The 19,489-nt window shown below is 37.7% G+C and overlaps 1 protein-coding gene across 10 annotated transcripts in view; it reads right to left on the reverse strand.

The window, feature by feature from the left end:
- The window catches only part of EXOC6B (exocyst complex component 6B), a 760,794-nt gene that overhangs the window by 255,231 nt on the left and 486,074 nt on the right, over nt 1-19,489 (reverse strand). The window lies entirely within an intron of this gene.

Here is a 19,489-nt window from a genome sequence, read left to right on the forward strand (position 1 = left end):
CTGACAATTTCTTGACTTCTCTAAGCCTATTTATTTACCTGTAAAATATTAATAATAATTTATAACTCACACTTATTATGAAGACTAAATATTCTTTTGTTAATACTATTTTCCTTTTCTTACAGAAGAGATCCTTAAAGAAGGCACTACTGGTAAGATAAAAAGCCATCTGTAAATTTCTTCAAGAGCAGGATGACAAAGAAAACTGTTGTCTATAGAATTAAACTTTCTAAACCACTTCCCAGTTCATTTTCTTACATTACCCTCCTAGCAACCTGAAGAAGTAAGTTAAGTGGGCTTAATTATTACTTCCATTCTACACTAAGAGAAACAAAAAATGAAATTAAACTGGGATTCAAATCCAAGTCATCAACCTTCAAATTATGATCGCATCTTAATGATTTTAGACAGTGCCTTTTAGCATAAGCTTAAGATGGCAGCCCTGGAGTACTACATTTTTATGTATATTAGGCTGAACTATCAGATTCAGGGGCTGATATCAACTATACATCTCCACACTTTGATTCTACCTTATGTAAAAAATTAAGTTAAAATTTTTAATGACTGATATCTACTATGTATTTCAACTATAAAAAACTATTCACATTCCTGAGCCAAAAAGAAACATAAAGAGAAAGTAAAATGGAACCCTTTTTTACCTTTCTTTTCTACATCTTTAACTTTTCATTTTCACAAGAATATGTCTAGGGATGGGGTTGTGGTAGGCAGGGGAGTTTTGGTGTTTAAGGTTATGAATGAACTTGAAGGGAGGTACTACACATTTTTAAAATCAAATGATATTACAAAACAATGTTTAAAAGATGGAATTGTACTTCAGTAAAAGTGACTGTATTATGCTGTGGAATATAAAATGAAATTATTAATAGGATCATAATCAGAAATATTAGACTAAAGCCTTTGACTGTGTGGATTACAACAAATTGTGGAAAATTCTTAAAGAGATGTGAGTACCAGACCACCTTACCTGTCTCCTGAGAAACTTATATGCAGGTCGAGAAACAACAGTTAGAACCAGACACAGAACAACAGACTGGTTCAAAACTGGGAAAGGAGTACGTCGAGGCTGTGTATTGTCACCTTGCTTATTTAACTTATGTGCAGAGTACATCATGAGAAATGCCGAGCTGGATGAAACACAAGCTGAGAGAAATATCAATAAGCTGAGAATCAAGATTGCTGAGAGAAATATCAATAACCTCAGATATGCCAATGATAACACTCTAATGGCAGAAAGTGAAGAGGAACTAAAGAGCCTCTTGATGAAAGTAAAAGAGGAGAGTGAAAAAGCTGGTTTAAAACTCAACATTCAAAGAACTAAGATCATGGCATCCCATCCCATCACTTCATGGCAAATAGAAGGGGGAAAAGTGGAAATAGTGACAGATTTTATTTTCTTGGGCACCAAAATCACAGCGGACAGTGATTGCAGTCATGAAATCAAAAGACGCTTGTTCCTTGGAAGGAAACTGATGATAAACCTAGACAGTGTATTCAAAAGCAGAGACATCACTTTGCTGACAAAGGTCCATATAGTCAAAGCTATGGTTTTCCAGTAGTCATATATGGATGTGAGAGTTGGACCATAAAGAAGGCTGAAGAATTGATGCTTTCAAATTGTGGTGCTGGAGAGGATTCTTGAGCGTCCTTTGGAAAGCAAGGAGATCAAACCAATCAGTCCTAAAGGAAATCAATGCTGAATATTCACTGGAAGGGCTGATGATGAAGCTCCAATACTATAGCCACCTGATTGAAAAACCTGCTCATTGGAAAAGACCCTGCTGCTGGTAAAGCTTGAAGGCAGAAGAGAAGGGGGCAGCAAAGAGTGAGATGGTTAGAAAGCATCACTGATTCAATGGACCCAAATTTGAGCAAACTCCAGGAGATAGTGAAGGACAGGAAGCCTGGTGTGTTGCAGTTCAAGCAGTCTCAAAGAGTCAGACATGACTTAGTGACTGAACAACAACAACCTCCTCAAATAGCACACAGCACAGGACCAAATACACAATTCATTCTCCAAAAATACATGTCAACTCATAATGATAATGCTTTAGTAATAGATTCAAGTAAGGAAAAAGGTAACTTTTAACCCCTAAGGATCAGCCCAAATCAGCTACTTTTGAAACATAATGGCAAAGATAAAAGACCCAGTTCCAAGAAAGATAAGTTAGGGCAACAATGGGACTAAGTCTTTGCACTATTTCCCACAATTCATCAGACAAATTCATATTAATCATTAGGCTCTTTCTGGGCTTCCCTGGTGGCTCAGATAGTAAAGAATCTATCTGCAATGTGGGAGAACTGGGTTCGATCCCAGGGTTGGGCTTCCCAGGTGGGGGTAGTGGTAAAGAACACGACTGCCAATGCAGGAGACATAAGAGACATGGGTTCAATCCTTGTGTCAGGAAGATACCCTGGAGTATGGCATGACAACCCACTCCAGTATTCTTGCCTGGAGAATCCACAAGGACAGAGAAGCTTGGTGGGCTACAGTCCATGGGGTCTCAAAGAATCAGACACGAGTGAAGCAACTTAGCACACACCTAGGTCCTTTCCATCCATTTGATAGTTTGAATTTGGACACTTTGAATTTCGGAAAAAAATGGTCACCTATAAGATTACCCAAAACATCAGCTTTTTAACTTGAGTGCTTTAGGGAAAAACAACCACAAAAATAAGTGATTTTTCACCCTCTTCCTTTCAATGTGTTTCTTCTTCAGAGAAGAACTAAAATCACCTTAAAAATTTAAATTTTATACATTAAATCATTCTTCTTCATGAGTGGGAATGTGGCTACTGGAAAGGTTGTCTTGATGTGGAAGCTAGAAAAGTAAGAGAGTTAATTTGGGGAACCAAAAATTTTCTATTTTAAAATGAGCATTACCAATAGGGAACACATTTTATCTATCAAAAGAAATCCTAATAATAAGGAGGAATCGTGTCATGTTATAGAAATAAAAAACAGTGGCAGTCAAAGAGAAAATTGTCATGTTTTGCAGGATATTGGCAGTTTAAAAAAAAAAGGAGGCGGCTTCACTGGGTACAGTAGTAATTTCCCATGACTTTTTAAAGATCTGTCAACACAAAAGATCACCATGAATTACATCAATTGGCTGTCAGTCACTTTTGAAATGTTTCATTGCTGAGCATAGAAGAGACTATTAAAACACTCTAGGATTACAGTAGATACCATGTCATTTTCAAAGGGAATATTTGTCTGTTAATGAGGTCTAAGTGATCTCTACTCCTGAATGACAGCTAACCAAAATCCTTAAAAGGGCATTTACAAATGTGAAGCCAGATGCTTTGGGAGTTATTTTGAACTTAAGGGTGAAATGAAGCAATTTCTTATATCAACTTCCATCAGAGTTTGAGCTCCTTTGATATTTTTAACCCATACTACCCACTCTCTTTTAAAAATATATCACTGCAGCAATCTAAACTGTCCTATTGTTTCAAGAACATGGAACTAACAATGTATTTAAGATACTGGTTACATCTCATATAAAGTGGAGTTCTATGAAAACTGTACAAAAAAAAAAAAAAAAACACCAAAAAGTAAATAAATACCTCTCACAACTAAATGACACAAGTTACTTTGACGAAAAACCATTAGGAAACAGGAAATTTTCGGGGGGCGGGGGTGGTGGTCTCTCCTTCCTAAAATCAGAGAGAATCTAATAAATAAGGCACAGAATAGACTGTAGGAGTCACTTCTTCAACCTTGCTCCAAACACCACAGCAGAGGCCGAATTATGATCACAGATAGGTATTCACATTCCTGACAAACTCTAGGAAAGAAAATGTCTTCACAATCTTCCAACAGTTCAAAACTAAGCCTTAAATTCCAAGAAGAGGTTTGCATTCCTGATTATAAGTTACTTCTGAAGTATACACATCTACTTATATTTTAGGATATATTATATTACCTTGTCCCCCAAAACAGATAATTTAGTATACTGAAGCTCCAAATGGACTAATCCAAGCCAAGAAAATGACTCTCTTCACCCACCAATGCCTCTTAACTACTGACAGAAAAGATTAAAAACTAAATAACAGTCTTGTTTCTCATTCACAAATATAAGCTATCCCTAAGACTTCAAGGAATTTTATCTCCATTTCACCTCAGCAAGGGTATAAAAAGCTGTGTCAGCTACCCATTTTATACCATCTCTATGGTAAATACCTAAACCATTAAAATACTTGGAATTACTGGTTTCGAATTCAAAGGCCTAATACAAAACTTATATTTGAAAAATTTCTGTATATAATGTTTTAACATAATATTAGCAACATCATTGCTGTTAACAATAGGGGATGGAGACAAATGGTATGTGGGAGATAACATAGGAGAGAACCACATGGTCATCAATCTAAACTATATTAAAAAGAAAAGGAGAATGCAAAGCATTGATCATTTATTCAGGTCCCCTGGGGCATGATTATAACCATAAAAATATGTGTTCAATACAGTATAACTACCAGCCCCTCTAAATTTCTTTAACTTTACGCTGAAAACCTACCTACCTACTTTCTTTTTTTTTTTTCCCATTCTTCTCTCTTTCATTACTTAACAATTCCTATATGCCCAGGAACTGGGATAGGGTTGTACATAATTATACACAAGACAAAGTCCTTGGTTTCATGGAGATTATAATAAACACATAAACATTTAAACACATAGTATGAGAGCAGGTGGTAGTAAGCACTGGAAATAGAAGAGAGAAAAAGGAGGTACAAGGGGATGGTATTAATCCACCTAAGCTACTCAGAGATAGGGTGGTCAAGAGACCTCTTTAAGGAAATAATATTTGAGAAGGAATAAATAATGTGTCATCCCTGGTGGCTCAGATGGCAAAGTGTCTGCCCGCAGTGCGGGAGACCTGGGTTCGATCCCCAGGTCGGGAAGATCCCCTGGAGAAGGAAATGGCAACCCACTCCAGTACTCTTGCCTAGAAAATTCCATGGATGGAGGAGGGTGGTGGGCTACAGTCCATGGGGTCGCAAAGAGTCGGACCCGACTGAGCGACTTCACTTTCATGTGTAATAAATTCTTTTATGTCTAATTTATATTTTAAGCCTTTCTATCATTACATTCTTCATAAAGAAGCAGAGTATCCTTTCATTCATTGTAAAACCTTCATGGATCACAGCCTTGTCATGGCAAAGAGGCTTGCATAACTCAGTGAAGCTATGAGCCATGCAGTACAGGGCCACCCAAGATGGATGGGTCATAGTGAAGAGTTACAACAAATTGTGGTCCACTAGAAGAGGAAATGGCAACCAAATTCAGTATTCTTGCTTGGAAAACCCCATGAACAGTATGAAAAGGCAAAAAGATAGGACACTGGAAGATGAGCCCTCCAAGTAGAAAGGTGTCCAATATGCTACTGGGGAAGAGCAGAGGGCAGTAACTAATAGCTCCAGAAAGAATGCAGCAGCTGGGACAAAGTGGAAACAATGAGCACCTATGGTTGTACATGATGGTGAAAGTAAGTTCAATATTGCAAAGAACAATATTGCATAGGAACCTGGAATGTTAAGCCCAAGAACCAAGGCAAATTGGATGTGGTCAAGCAGGAGATGGCAAGCTTGAACATCTTGGGAATGAGTGAACTAAAATGGACAGGAATGGGCAAACTTAATTCATTTTATCTACTACTATGGGCAAGAATCCCATAGAAGAAGTAGAGTAGCCCTCATAGTCCACAAAAAGAGTACAAAATGCAGTACTTGCATGGAACCTGAAAGAAAGAAAGATCTCGATTCATTTCCAAGGCAAACCATTCAACATCACAGCAAACCAAGTCTATGTCCCAACCACTGATGTCAAAGAAGCTGAAGTTGACCAGTTCTATGAGGACCTACTTTCTAGAACTAATACCAAAATGATGTCCTTTTCATAATTGGGGATTGGAATACAAAAGTAGGAAATCAAGAGATACCTGGAACCACGGGCAAGCTTGATCTAGGATACGAAATGAAGCAGAGCAAAGGCTAACAGAGTTCAGACAAGAGAACACACTGGTCATACCAAATACCCTTTTCCAGCAACTCAAGAGATGACCTTACACGTGGACATTACGACTGCTCTGCTGCTCAGTTGCTTCAATCATTGTAAGACTCTTTGTGACCCTATGGGCTGTAGCCTGTCGGGCTCCTCTGTCCATGGAATTCTGCAGGTAAGAAGATTGGACTTTGTTGCCATGCCCTCCTCCAAGGGATCTTCCCAACCCAGTGGTCAAACCTGCATCTCCTACATTGGCAGGAGGGGTTCTTTACCACTAGAGCCACCTGGAAAGCTCCATGGACATCATTAGATGGTCAATACTGAAATCAGACTGATTATGTTCTTTGAGGCCAAAGATGGAGAAGCTCTATACAGTCAGCAAAAATAAGACTTGTAGCTGACTGTTGCTAATATGATGAGCTCTTCATTGCAAAATTCAGGCTTAAATTGAACAAAGTAGGGAAAATCACCAGGACATTCAGTTATGACCTAAATCAAATTTCTTATGTTATATTCAGTGGAGGTGACAAATAGATTCAAGGGATTAGATTGGGTAGACAGAGTGTGTGAAGAACAACGGAAGGAGGTTTGTAACACTGTGATCAAAACTACCCCAAAGAAAAAGAAATGAAAGAAATCAAAGTGGTTGTCCAAGGAGGCTTTACAAATAGCTGAAGAAAGAAGAGAAGAGAAATGCAAAGGAGAAAGAGAAAGATACATCCAACTGAATGCAGAGTTCCAGACAACAGCAAGGAGAGATAAGAAGACCTCCTTAAATGAACAATGCAAAGAAACAGAGGAAAACAATAGAAGGGCAAAGACTAGACATCTCCTCAAAAACACTGAAGAGATCAAGGGAACATTTTAGGCAAGAATGAGCATGATAAAGGACCAAGTTGATAAGGACCTAACAGAAGCAGAAAAGATTAAGAAGAGGTGGCAGGAAAACACAGAAGAATTTCAGATAATCAGGATGGTGTGATCATTCTTCTGGAGTCAGACATCCTGTAGTGTGAAGTCAAGTCGGCCTTAGGAAGCATTACTACGAGGAAGCTAGAGGTGACGTAATCACAGCTGAGCTATTTAAAAATCTTAATAGATGATGCTGTTAAAGTGCTGTACTCGATATGCCAGCAAATTTGGAAAACTCAGCAGTGGCCACAGGGCTGGAAAGAGTCAGTTTTCATTCCAACCCCAAAGAAGAGCAATGCCAAAGTATGTCCCAACTACAACTGTGCTCATCTCACATGCTAGCAAGGTCATGTTGAAAATCCTTCAAGCTAGGCTTCAGCAGTACATAAACTAAGAACATTCAGATGTATAAGCTGGGTTTTGAAGAAGCAGAGGAAAGAGAAATCAAATTGCAACATTCATTAGATCTTGGAGAAAGCCAAGTAGTTCCAGGAAAACATCTACTTCTGCTTCACTGACTATGCTAAAGCCCTTGACTGTGTGGATAACAACAAACTGTTGAAAGTTCTTCAAGAGATGAGAGTACTAGATCACCTTATCTGTCTCCTGAGAAACCTATATATGAGTGAAGAAGTAACAGAGCCAGACATGAAACAATGGATTGGGTCAAAATTGTGAAAGGAGTACGATCAGGCTATAAATTGTCACCCTGATTATTTAACTTATTTGCAGAGTACAACATGTGAAATGCTGAGCTAGAATCAAAAGCTGCAATCAAGACTGCCAGGAGAAATATCGACAACCTCAGATATGCAGATGATACCATTTCAGTGGCAGAAAGTGAAGAACTAAAGAGCCTCTTGATGAGGGTAAAAGAGGAGAATGAAAAAGTTGGTTTGAAAATTAACATACAAAAACTAACATCACTTTATGGCACATACAAGAAAAAGTAGAACCAGTGACAGATTTTATTTTCTTGGGCTCCAAAATCACTGCAGATGGTGACTGTAGTCATGAAATTAAGACACTTGCTCTTTGAAAGGAAAGCTATGACAAACCTAGAAAGTGTATTAAAAAGCAGAGATATTACTGCCAACAAAGGCCCATACAGTCAAAGCCATGGTCTTTTCAGCAGTCATGTATGGATGTGAGAGCAGGATCATAAAGAAGGATCAGTGCTAAAGAAATGATGTTTTCCAATTGTAGTGCTGGAGAGGACTCTTGAGAGTCCCCTGGACTGCAAGGGGATCAAATCAAGCCTAATGGAAATCAACCCTGAATATTCATTTGGAAGAACTGATGCTGAAGCTGAAGCTCCAAAACTCTGGCCATCTGATGTGAAGAGTTGATTCACTGGAAAAGACCCTAATGCTTCAAAAGATTGAATGCAAAAGTAGAACAGAGTGGCAAAGGATGAAATGGTTAGATAGCATCATTAATTCAATGGGCATGAATTTGAGCAAACTCTAGGAGATACCAGAGGACAGAGAAACCAGCAAGCTGCAGTCCATGGGGTTGCAAAGAGTGGGACATGACTTAGGAACTGAATGACAGCAACAACAACAGGTGGTAATAAGCACTGGGAATATTATTAATAGAAAGAAGGGTAAGGAGGTATATGGGGATGGTAGACCTGAGCTATTCTGAGAATAGGTGGTCAAGGAAATCTCCTTAAGGAAATAATATTTGAGTAGAGACTTAACTGAAGGTATATTGCTACCATATGTGATAAATAAATAATTTTAAGTCTAATTTATATTTGAAGCCTATCAGTACATTTTTAACACAGAAAGAATATCCTTTGATTCATTTTACACCTTCTTTCAAATTTAATTAATTCTCTGATATCCTGAGATTAATAAACTCATGGTTTATTTCCTTTCTGTTTACAACATTGTTTTTAAATTTCTGTAGTAAAAGAGAAAAGGCTTAGAAAAAAAAACCTTATTTTAGAACTTACCTCAAAATTTTTTTAATTGAAATGCAGCTGATTTACAACATTGTGTTAGTTTCAAGTGTACAGCAAAGTGATTGTCATACACACACATATATTTATAATATTTGTCAGATTCTTTTCTCATATAAGTTATTACACAGCATTGAGTAAAGTTCATTGGGCTATACAGTAGGTGTCTGTTGATCACATATATCACATATAGTAGTGTATGCATGTTAATTCCAACCTCCTAGTTGATACCCTCTGCTCACCATTCCCCTCTGGTAACCATAAGCTTCTAAGTCTGGAATTTGTTTCAATTTTGAAAATAAGTTCATTTGTATCACTTTTCAGATTTCATGCATAAGTGATATATAATATTTGTCTAGTCAAGGCTATGGTTTCTTCAGTGGTCATGTATGGATGTGAGAGTTGGATGGTGAAGAAAGCTGAGCACCGAAGAATTGATGCTTTTGAACTGTGGTGTTGGAGAAGACTCTTGAGAGTCCCTTGGACTGCAAGGAGATCCAACCAGTCCATCCTAAAGGAGATCAGTCCTGGGTGTTCACTGGATGGACTGATGTTGAAGCTGAAACTCCAATACTTTGGCCACCTCATGAGAAGTGTTGACTCATTGGAAAAGACCCTAATGCTGGGGAAGGATTAGGGGCAGGAGGAGAAGGGGACGACAGAGGATGAGATGGCTGGATGGCATCACCGACTCGATGGACATGGGTTTGGGTAAACTCTGGGAGTTGGTGATGGACAGGGAGGCCTGGTGTGCTGCAATTCATGGGGTCGCAAAGAGTCGGACACGACTGAGCGACTGAACTGACTGAAGTGACTGACTGATATTTGTCTTTCTCTAACTTATTTCGTTTAGTATGATAATCACTAGGTCCATCATTGTGGCTACAAATGGTATTATTTCTTTTCTTGGCTGAGTAATATTTTGTACAAATATACCACATCTTCATTATCCATTGATCTGTTGATAGATACATTTAGGTTGTTCCCATGTCTGGGCAATTGTATATAGTGCTGCTATGAACAAGAGAAGGGGGTCCATGTATCTTTTCAAAGTATGGTTTTCTCTAGATATAAGCCCACGAGTGGGATTGCAGGATAATATGGTATCTCCATATCCAGAAAGCATCTACTTCTGCTTCACTGACTACACTAAAGCCTTTGACTGTATAGATCACAACAAACTGGAAAATTCTTCAAGAGATGGGAATACCAGACCACCTTACTTGCCTCTGGCAAAATCTATATTCAGGTCAACAAGCAACAGTTACAACGGAACATGGAACAATGGGCTGATTCTAAATTGGGAACAAAGATATCAAACCAGTCAATCATTAAGGAAATCAATCCTGAAAATTCACTGGAAGAACTGTTGCTGAAGCTGATGCTCCAATACACTGGCCGCCTAATGTGAAGAACCAACTCATTCTTCGAAGGCAAAAGGAGAAGAGAAAATAAATTCAAAAAATAAAAAGGAGAAGGGAGTGGCAGAGGATGAGATGGTTAGAGAGTATCACTGACTCAATGGACATGAACTTGAGCAAACTCCAGGAGATAGTAGAGGACGGAGGAGCGGGCATGCTGTAGTGCATGGGGTTGCAAAGAGTCAGGTAAGACTTAGCAACTGAATAACAACAACAATACAAATAATAAAGTATCAAGTATATACCAAATTCATGGGAACTTTATTACTGATATGGACTTACTGCTTATTATATACAGATTCTGCTAAATATGGCTTATATGGCTGAATAGAATATATAACTAGGCTGGCTAGCCTCACCTTACTTCATATCCACTAGCCAAAGTGTGCACATAATGCTATGAAATAACCACATAACTGTTCATGAAGTAATCTCTTTTCCAGTGCCCAGAGATGCCTTCTCTTCTTCATAAATACCTTAAACCCAACATTTGTACTAGAAATCCACTTTTAGCTGAAGACTTTTCTTTCAGTGGGAAAACTGAGCACTTGGAAAATTCCATCATAACATATACATAATCACCACCATCTGCATCCACATACTGTGATTCTCATCTGTTATCAGAGGTGAACTTCATACTACGTAAAACCAATTCCTTTAATTGTGCATGGGATTCTAAACTCTCTCTACTACTCAAGTATAGTATTCCGGAGATTTCCCCCTTTCTCATACATCATCAACTTTTTGCTTTCTATTGTATTATTCTCACCATAAATAACATGCTGTTACTTCTGCTATTACAATTTTTTTTTTTAATTAATCGACTTCCACCGCCAGTTATGACCTCATTTCCTTACCTACCTTTGTAACAAAATTTCCGGGAAGAGTTGTCTTATACAAATTGTCTCCAATTCCTCTCTTTCCATTCTTTAAAAATATTACTATAAATAAACACTTTATGTAGAATAGTTTTATACTTACAAGACAGTTGGAAAGAGTTCCCAAATACTCCACACCCAGTTCCCCCTACTGTTCACATCCCACATCACTATGGTACATGTGTGCTTGCTCAGTTGTTTCAATTGTGTTCGACTCTTTGCAACACTACTGACTGTAGCCCACCAGGCTCCTCTGTCCATGGGATTCTCCAGGCAAGAATACTGAAGTGTTTTCTCTTTTCTCTAATTTTAATTTTTTTAAACCTATTATATTTTTCTACATTTATTCCTTCATTTGCCTTTCCTATTGTTCTTTTCTCCTTGCAGTTAATCTTTAATGTATATAAATCTTCATCTACCTCTATTTAACTTTGCATATCCATTCTTTCTTTCTTTTTTTTATTTCCTTTCCCCTCAACATATTTGCTACTTTTGTTTTTATTCCTTTACTCCCCACTTGGCACCTTGCTTTAGTTTTGTTTTCTAGTTTGTGCTTAAGTTAGTTTTGTTCTTAACTGGTAAATATAACTTTTGATTTCCTTTGTTCAGTGGATCAATCAACTGTACTTGATTTTTGTTGGATGGTTTTCATATTGTTCATGGGTGTATATGTATATGTGTATATTGCATTATTTTAATTATTATTTGCCTGATTTTGTAAATGCCATTGGTCTGGGGTTCATCTTTGGTTTCTTGTTTTTGGATATTTGTTTTTCTCTCCCTTAATACCATAACAAAAAACTTGTGGAATCTTCATTCCCGAACAGAGATCAAACCCAAAGCATTTGGAGTGGGAACACTGAATCCAAAACCCTAGACTACCAGAGAAATAACCCTAGGGAGTATCCAACAGTGAGAACTCACACAAAGAAAACCACTTGAATACAAGACCCAGCATCACCCAACCACCAGTAGCACCCCGTGCAGGATGCCTCACCTAAACAACAAACAAAACAAAAATACACACCCAATCATCAGCAGATAGGAGTACCACCTCACTCAGCCTTGCCCATCAGAGGAAAAACAGACAACCAAACAAAAACTCAGCACAAATCTCACCCTATATGAAGCTCACACAAACCACTGGACCAAACTTAGGAATGCAGAAACCAAAAAGAAGAAAGAATTCAACCTTATTCAAGGAAAGAATACAACTTTCCTTGAAGCTTGTGAAAAGGAGACCTCAAATGCAATAACTTAAAGAAAAAAATGAAAAGGCAGAGAAATACTGCACAAATGAAGGAACAAGCAAGAAACACAGAAGTCCAAATCAGTGAAGAGGAAATAAGAAAATAACCTGAAAAAGAATTCAGAATAATGATAGTAAAGATGATCAAAAACCTTGAAAACAAAATGGAGAAAATGCAAGAATCAGTTAACAAAGACCTAGAAGAATTAAAGAATAAGCATACAGAGACAAACAACACAATTACTGAAATTAAAAATACTCTAGAAGGAATCAAAAGCAGAATATCTGGAGCAGAAGAACGAATCAGTGAGGTAGCCAGAAGATAAAATGGTGGAAATAACTTCTGAAGACCACAATAAAGTAAAAAGAATGAAAAGAGCTGAGGACACTCTCGGAGACCTCTGGGACCACATCAAATGTACCAATGTTCCAATTATAGGGGTCCCAGAAGAACAATAGAAAAAGAAAGGGTATTAGAAAATTTTTGAAGAGATTACAGTTGAAAATTTCTCCAGCATTGAAAAGGAAATAGCCAATCAAGTCCAAGAGGCACAAACAGTCCCATACAGGATAAACCCAAGGAGAAACACGCCAGGACACATACAAATCAAAGTAACAAAGACTAAACACAAAGAAAGAATATTAAAAGCAGCGAGGGAGAAGCAACAAGTAATATACAAGGGACACTCTATACGCTTAACAGCTGATCTTTCAGCAGAAACTCTGCAGCCTAGAAGGGAATGGCAGGATATATTTAAAGTACTGTAAGGGAAAAAGCTACAACCAAGATCACTGTACCCAGCATGGATCTCATTCAAAATTTATTAAGAGGTAAAAAGCTTTTCAGACAAGCATTAAAAGAATTCAGTATCACCAAACCAGCTTTACACTAAATGTTACATGGACTTGTATTCAGCAACACATGAACCATGAACTTCCAGATGTTCAAGCTGGTTTTAGAAAAGGCAGAGGAAACAGAGATCAAATTGCCTACACCGCTGGATCATCAAAAAAGCAAGCTGATTTTAGAAAAGGCAGAGGAACCAGAGATCAAAATGCCAACATCTACTGGAACATCGAAAAAGCAAAAGAGTTTCAGAAAAACGTCGATTTCTGCTTTATTGACTATGTCAAAGCCTTTGACTGTGTGGATCACAATAAACTGTGGAAAATTCTGAAAGAGATGGGAATACCAGACCAAAGGACCTGCTTCTTGAGAAATCTGTATGCAGGTCAGGAAGCAACATTTAGAACTGGACATGGAACAACAGACTGGTTCCAAATAGGAAAAGGAGTACGTCAAGGCTGTATATTGCCACCCTGCATATTTAACTTATATGCAGAGAACATCATGAGAAATGCTGGGCTGGAGGAAGCACAAGGTGGAATCAAGATTGCCGGGAGAAATATCAATAACCTCAGATATGCAGATGACACCACCCTGATGGCAGAAAGTGAAGAACTAAAGAGCCTCTTGATGAAAGTGAAAGAAGAGAGTGAAAAAGATGGCTTAAAGCTCAACATTCAGAAAAATAAGATCATGGCATCCGGTCCCATCATTTCATGGCAAATAGATGGGGAAACAGTGGAAACAGTGGCTGACTTTATATTTGGGGGCTCTAAAATCACTGCAGATGGTGATTGCAGCCATGAAATTAAAAGACGCTTACTCCTTGGAAGGAAAGTTATGACCAACCTAGACAGCATATTAAAAAGCAGAGACATTACTTTGGCAACAAAGGTCCATCTAGTCAAGGCTATGGTTTTTCCAGTAGTCATGTATGGATGTGAGAGTTGGACTATAAAAAAAGCTGAGCGCTGAAGTATTGATGCTTTTGAACTGTGGTGTTGGAGAAGACTCTTGAGAGTCCCTTGGACTGCAAGGCGATGCAACCAGTCCATCCTAAAGGAGATCTGTCCTGGGTGTTCATTGAAAGGACTGATGTTGAAGCTGAAACTTCAATACTTTGGCTACCTGATGCAAAGAGCTGACTCATTTGAAAAGACCCTGATGCTGAGAAAGATTGAGGGCAGGAGGAGAAGGGGATGACAGAGGATGAGATAGTTGGATGACATCACCGACTAAATGGACATGGGGCTGGGTAGACTCCGGAGTTGGTGAGTGACAGGGAGGCCTGGCGTGCTGTGGTTCATGGGGTCACAAAGAGGTGGACATGACTGAGTGAGCAAACTGAACTGAACTGATAGTCAAGAAATACAACAGAAGAAAAAAGATCTACAAAATCAACCCCAAACAATTAGAAAATGGCAATAGGAACATATATACCAACAATTACTTTAAATGGAAATGGATTAAAAGCTCCAACCAAAAGACACAGACTGGCTAAATGGATACAAAAACAAGACCCATATATATGCTGTCTACAAGAAACCCACCTTAGACCTCAATATAGACTGAAAGTGAGAGAATGGAAAAATATATTCGATGCAAACAGGAAGCAAAAAAAAGCTGAAGTAGCAATCCTCATATCAGACAAAATAGACCTTAACATAAAGAAGATTACAAGAGATAAGGAAGGACACTTCATAATGATCAAGGAATCAGTCCAAGAGGAAGACATACCAATTGTAAATATCTATGTACCCAACACAGGAGCACCTCAATACATAAGACAAACACTAACAGACATAAAATGAGAAACTGACAGTAACACAATAATAGTAGGAGACTTTAACACCCCACTCACACCAATGGCCAGATCATGAAAACAGAAATTTAATATGGAAACACAAGTCTTGAATGATACATTAGATGAGATGGATCTCATTGATATCTTTAGGACATTCCATCCAAATGCAGAAGAAAACATCTTCTTCTCAAGTGCACATGGGAAATTCTCCAGGATACACCACATCTTGGATCATAAATCAAACCTCAGTAAATTTAAGAAAATTGAAATCATGTCACACATCTCCAACCACAACACTATGAGACTAGATATCAATTACAAGAAAAAAACTGTAAGAAACAAAAACACATGGAGATTAAACAATATATTTCTAAATAACCAACAGGTTACTGAAGAAATCAAAACGGAAATAAAAAAATTTCTAGAAACAAATGAAAATGAAAACACGACAACTCAAAGCCTACGGAATATAGCAAAAGCAGTTCTAAGAGGGAAGTTTATAGCAATCCAATCCTACCTCAAGGAACAAGAAAAACATCGAATAGACAACCTAACTTTACACCTAAAGCAACTGGAAAAAGAAGAAGAAAAAAAACCCAAAATTAGTAGAAGGAAAGAAATCATAAAGATCCAAGCAGAAATAAATGAAAAAGAAATAAAAGAAACAATAGTAAAGATTAATAAAACTAAAAGCTGGTTCTTTGAGAAGATAAACAAAATTGACAAACCCTTAGCCAGACTCAATCAAGAAAACAAAGACAGAAGAATCAGATCAACAAAATTAGAAATGAAAAAGGAGAGGTTAAAACAGATATTACAGAAATACAAATTATTATAAGAGACTATTATGAACAATTATATGGCAATAAAATAGATAACCTGGAAGAAATGGACAGATGCTTACAAAAGTTCAATCTTCCAAGACTGAACCAGGAAAAAATAGAAATTATCAACAACCCAATTAAAAGCATTGAAAATGAAGCTGTGATCAAAAAATTCCCAAAAAAAAAAAAAGCCCAGGACCAGATGGCTTCACAGGAGAATTCTATCGAATATTTAGAGAAAAGCTAATGACTATCCTTCTAAAACTCTTTCCAAAAATTAGAGGAAGGAACACGTCCAAATTCATTCTATGAGGTCACCATCACCCTGATACCAAAACAACACAGAGACAACACAAAAAAAGAAAACTACAGGCCAATATCACTGATAAACATACATGTAAAAATACCCAATAAAACTTTAGCAAACGGAATTCACCAACATATCAAAAAGCTCATACACCATGATCATGTTGGGTTTATTCCAGGGATGCAAGGATTCTTCAGTATACAGAAATCAATCAATGTGATACACCATATTAACAAACTGAAAGATAAATACCATATGATCATCTCAATAGATGTGGAAAAAGCCTTTGACAAAATTCAGCACCTATTTATGACTAAAACTCTTCAAAAAATGGGCATAGAAGGAACCTACCTCAACATAGTAAAGGCCATATATGATAAACTTGCAGCAAACATTATTCTCAATCATGAAAAACTGAAAACATTCCCCTGAAGATCAGGAACAAGACGAGGAAGTCCACTTTCGCCACTATTATTCAACATAGTTCTGGAAGTCTTAGCTACAGCAATCAGAGAAGAAAGAGAAATAAAAAGAATCCAGATCGGAAAAGAAGAAGTAAAGCTCTCACTGTTTGCAAATGACATGACACTGTACATAGAAAACCCTAAAGATAGTATCAGAAAATTACTAGAGCTAATCAGTGAATTTAGCAAAGTTTCAGGATACAAAATCAATACACAGAAATCACTTGCATTTCTATATACTGAAATGAAAAATCAGAAAGAGCAACTATGGAATCAATCCTATTCACCATTGCAACACAGAGAATTAAATATCTAGGAATAAACTTACCTAAGGAGACGAAAGAACTGTACACAGAAAATTATAAGACACTAATGAAAGACATCAAAGATGACATAAACAGATGGAGAGATATTCCAGTGTACTGGGTTGGAAGAAACAATATTGTGAAAATGACTATACTACCAAATGCAATCTACAGATTCAATGCAATCTGTATCAAATTATCAGTGGCATTTTTCACAGAACTAGAACAAAAAATTTCACAATTTATATGGAAACACAAATGACTCCAAATAGCCAAGGTAGTCCTGAGAAAGAAGAATGGAGCTGGAGGAATCAAGCTTCCTGACTTCAGATTATGCTACAAAGCTACAATCATCAAGACAGTATGGTACTGGCACAAAAACAGAAATACAGACCAATGCAACAAGATAAAAAGCCCAGAAATAAACCCAGGTACCTATGCGTACCTTATTTTTGACAAAGGAAGCAAGAATATACAATGGGGCAAAGACAGCCTCTTCAATAAATGGTGCTGGGAAAACTTGACAGCTGCATGTAAAAGAATGAAATTAGAACATTTCCTAATGCCATACACAAAGATAAACTCAAAATGGATTAAAGACCAGAAACTATAAAACTCTAGGAGGAAAACAGGCAGAACACTCAATGACATAAATCAAAGCAAGATCCTCTATGACCCACCTCCTATGGTAATGGAAATTAAAACAAAAGTAAACAAGTGGGTCCTGATTAAACTTAAAAGCTTTTGCACAGCAAAGGAAACTATGAGCAAGGCGAAAGGAAAACTCTCAGAATGGGAGAAAATAATAGCAAATGAAACAACTGACAAAAGATTAATTTGCAAAATATACAAGCAGTTCATACAATTCAATACCAGAAAAACAAACAACCCAATCAAAAAGTGGTAAACAGACCTAAACAAACATTTTTCCAAAGAAGACATACAGGTGGCTAACAAACACATGAAAAGATGCTCAACATCGCACATTGTTAGAGAATTGCAAATCAAAACTACAATGAGTTATCACCTCATACCAGTCAGAATGGCCATCATCAGAAAGTCTACAAACCTTTGTTGGCAAAGTAATGTCTTTGCTTTTTAATATGCTGTCTAGATCTGTCACAGCTTTTCTTCCAAGGAGCAAGCATCTTTTAATTTCATGGCTACAGTCACCATCTGCAGTGATTTCAGCCCAAGAAAATAACATCTCTCACTGTTTCCACTGTTTCCCCATTCATTTGCCATGAAGTGATGGGACTGGATGCCATGATCTTTGTTTTGTGAATGTTGAGTTTTGAATGTTAAGTTTTTCACTCTCCTCTTTCACCTTCATCAAGAGACTCTAGTTCCTCTTCGCTTTCTGCCAAAAGGGTAGTGTCATCTGCGTATGAGGTTATTGATATTTCTCCCGGCTATCTTGATTCCAGCTTGTGCTTCATCCAGCCCAGCATTTCACAGGATGTGCTCTGCATATAAGTTAAATAAACAAGGTAACACTATACAGTCCTGACATCCTCCCTTCCCAATTTAGAACCAGCCCGTTGTTCCATGTCTGGTTCTAACTGTTACTTCCTGACTTGCATACAGGTTTCACAGAAGACAGGTAAGGTGGTCTGGTATTCCCATCTCTGAAGAATCTCCCACAGCTTGTTGTGATCCACACAGTCAAAGGCTTCAGTGTAGCCAATAAAGCAGAGGTAGATTTTTTTTCTATAATTGTCTTGTTTTTTCTATGCTCCAATAGAGAGTGGCAATTTGATCTCTGGTTCCTCTGCCTTTTTCTAAATCCAGCTTGAACTTCTAGGAGTCTTCGTTCACATACTGTTGAAGCCTAGCTTGAAGAGTTTTGAGTACTACTTTGCTAGCATGTGAAATGAGTACAATTTTGTGGTAATTTGAATTCTATGCCACTGCCCTTCTTTTGAAAACTGACCTTTTGCAGTCCTGTGGCCACTGCTGAGTTTTCCAAACTTGCTGGCATACTGAGTGCAGCACTTTAACATCATCATCTTTTTGGACTTGAAGTAGCTCAGCTGGAATTCCATCACCTCCACTAGCTTTGTTCGTAGTGATGCTTCCTAAGGCCCACTTGACTTCATACTCTAAGATGTCTAGCTCTAGGTGAGTGATCACACCATCATGGTTATCGGGGTCATTAAGATCTTTTTTGTATAATTCCTCTGTGTATTCTTGCCACTTCTTCTTAATATCTTCTGCTTCTGTTAGGTCCATACTATTTCTGTCATTTATTGTGCCATCTTTGCATGTGGGAGACCTGGCTTCAATCCCTGGGTTGGGAAGTTCCCCTGGAGAAGGGAAAGGCTACCCTCTCCAGTATTCTTGCCTGGAGAATTCCATGGACTGTATAGTCCATGGGGTTGCAAAGAGTTGGACACGACTGAGCAACTTTCACTTTCACTTTGCACGATATGTTTCCTTGGTATCTCTAATTTTCTGAAAGAGATCTGTAGTCTTTCCCATTCT

This window comes from Giraffa tippelskirchi, chromosome 4 (assembly GCF_054371585.1).
Source record: "Giraffa tippelskirchi isolate mGirTip1 chromosome 4, T2T-mGirTip1v1.2.pri, whole genome shotgun sequence".
NCBI lineage: Eukaryota > Metazoa > Chordata > Mammalia > Artiodactyla > Giraffidae > Giraffa > Giraffa tippelskirchi.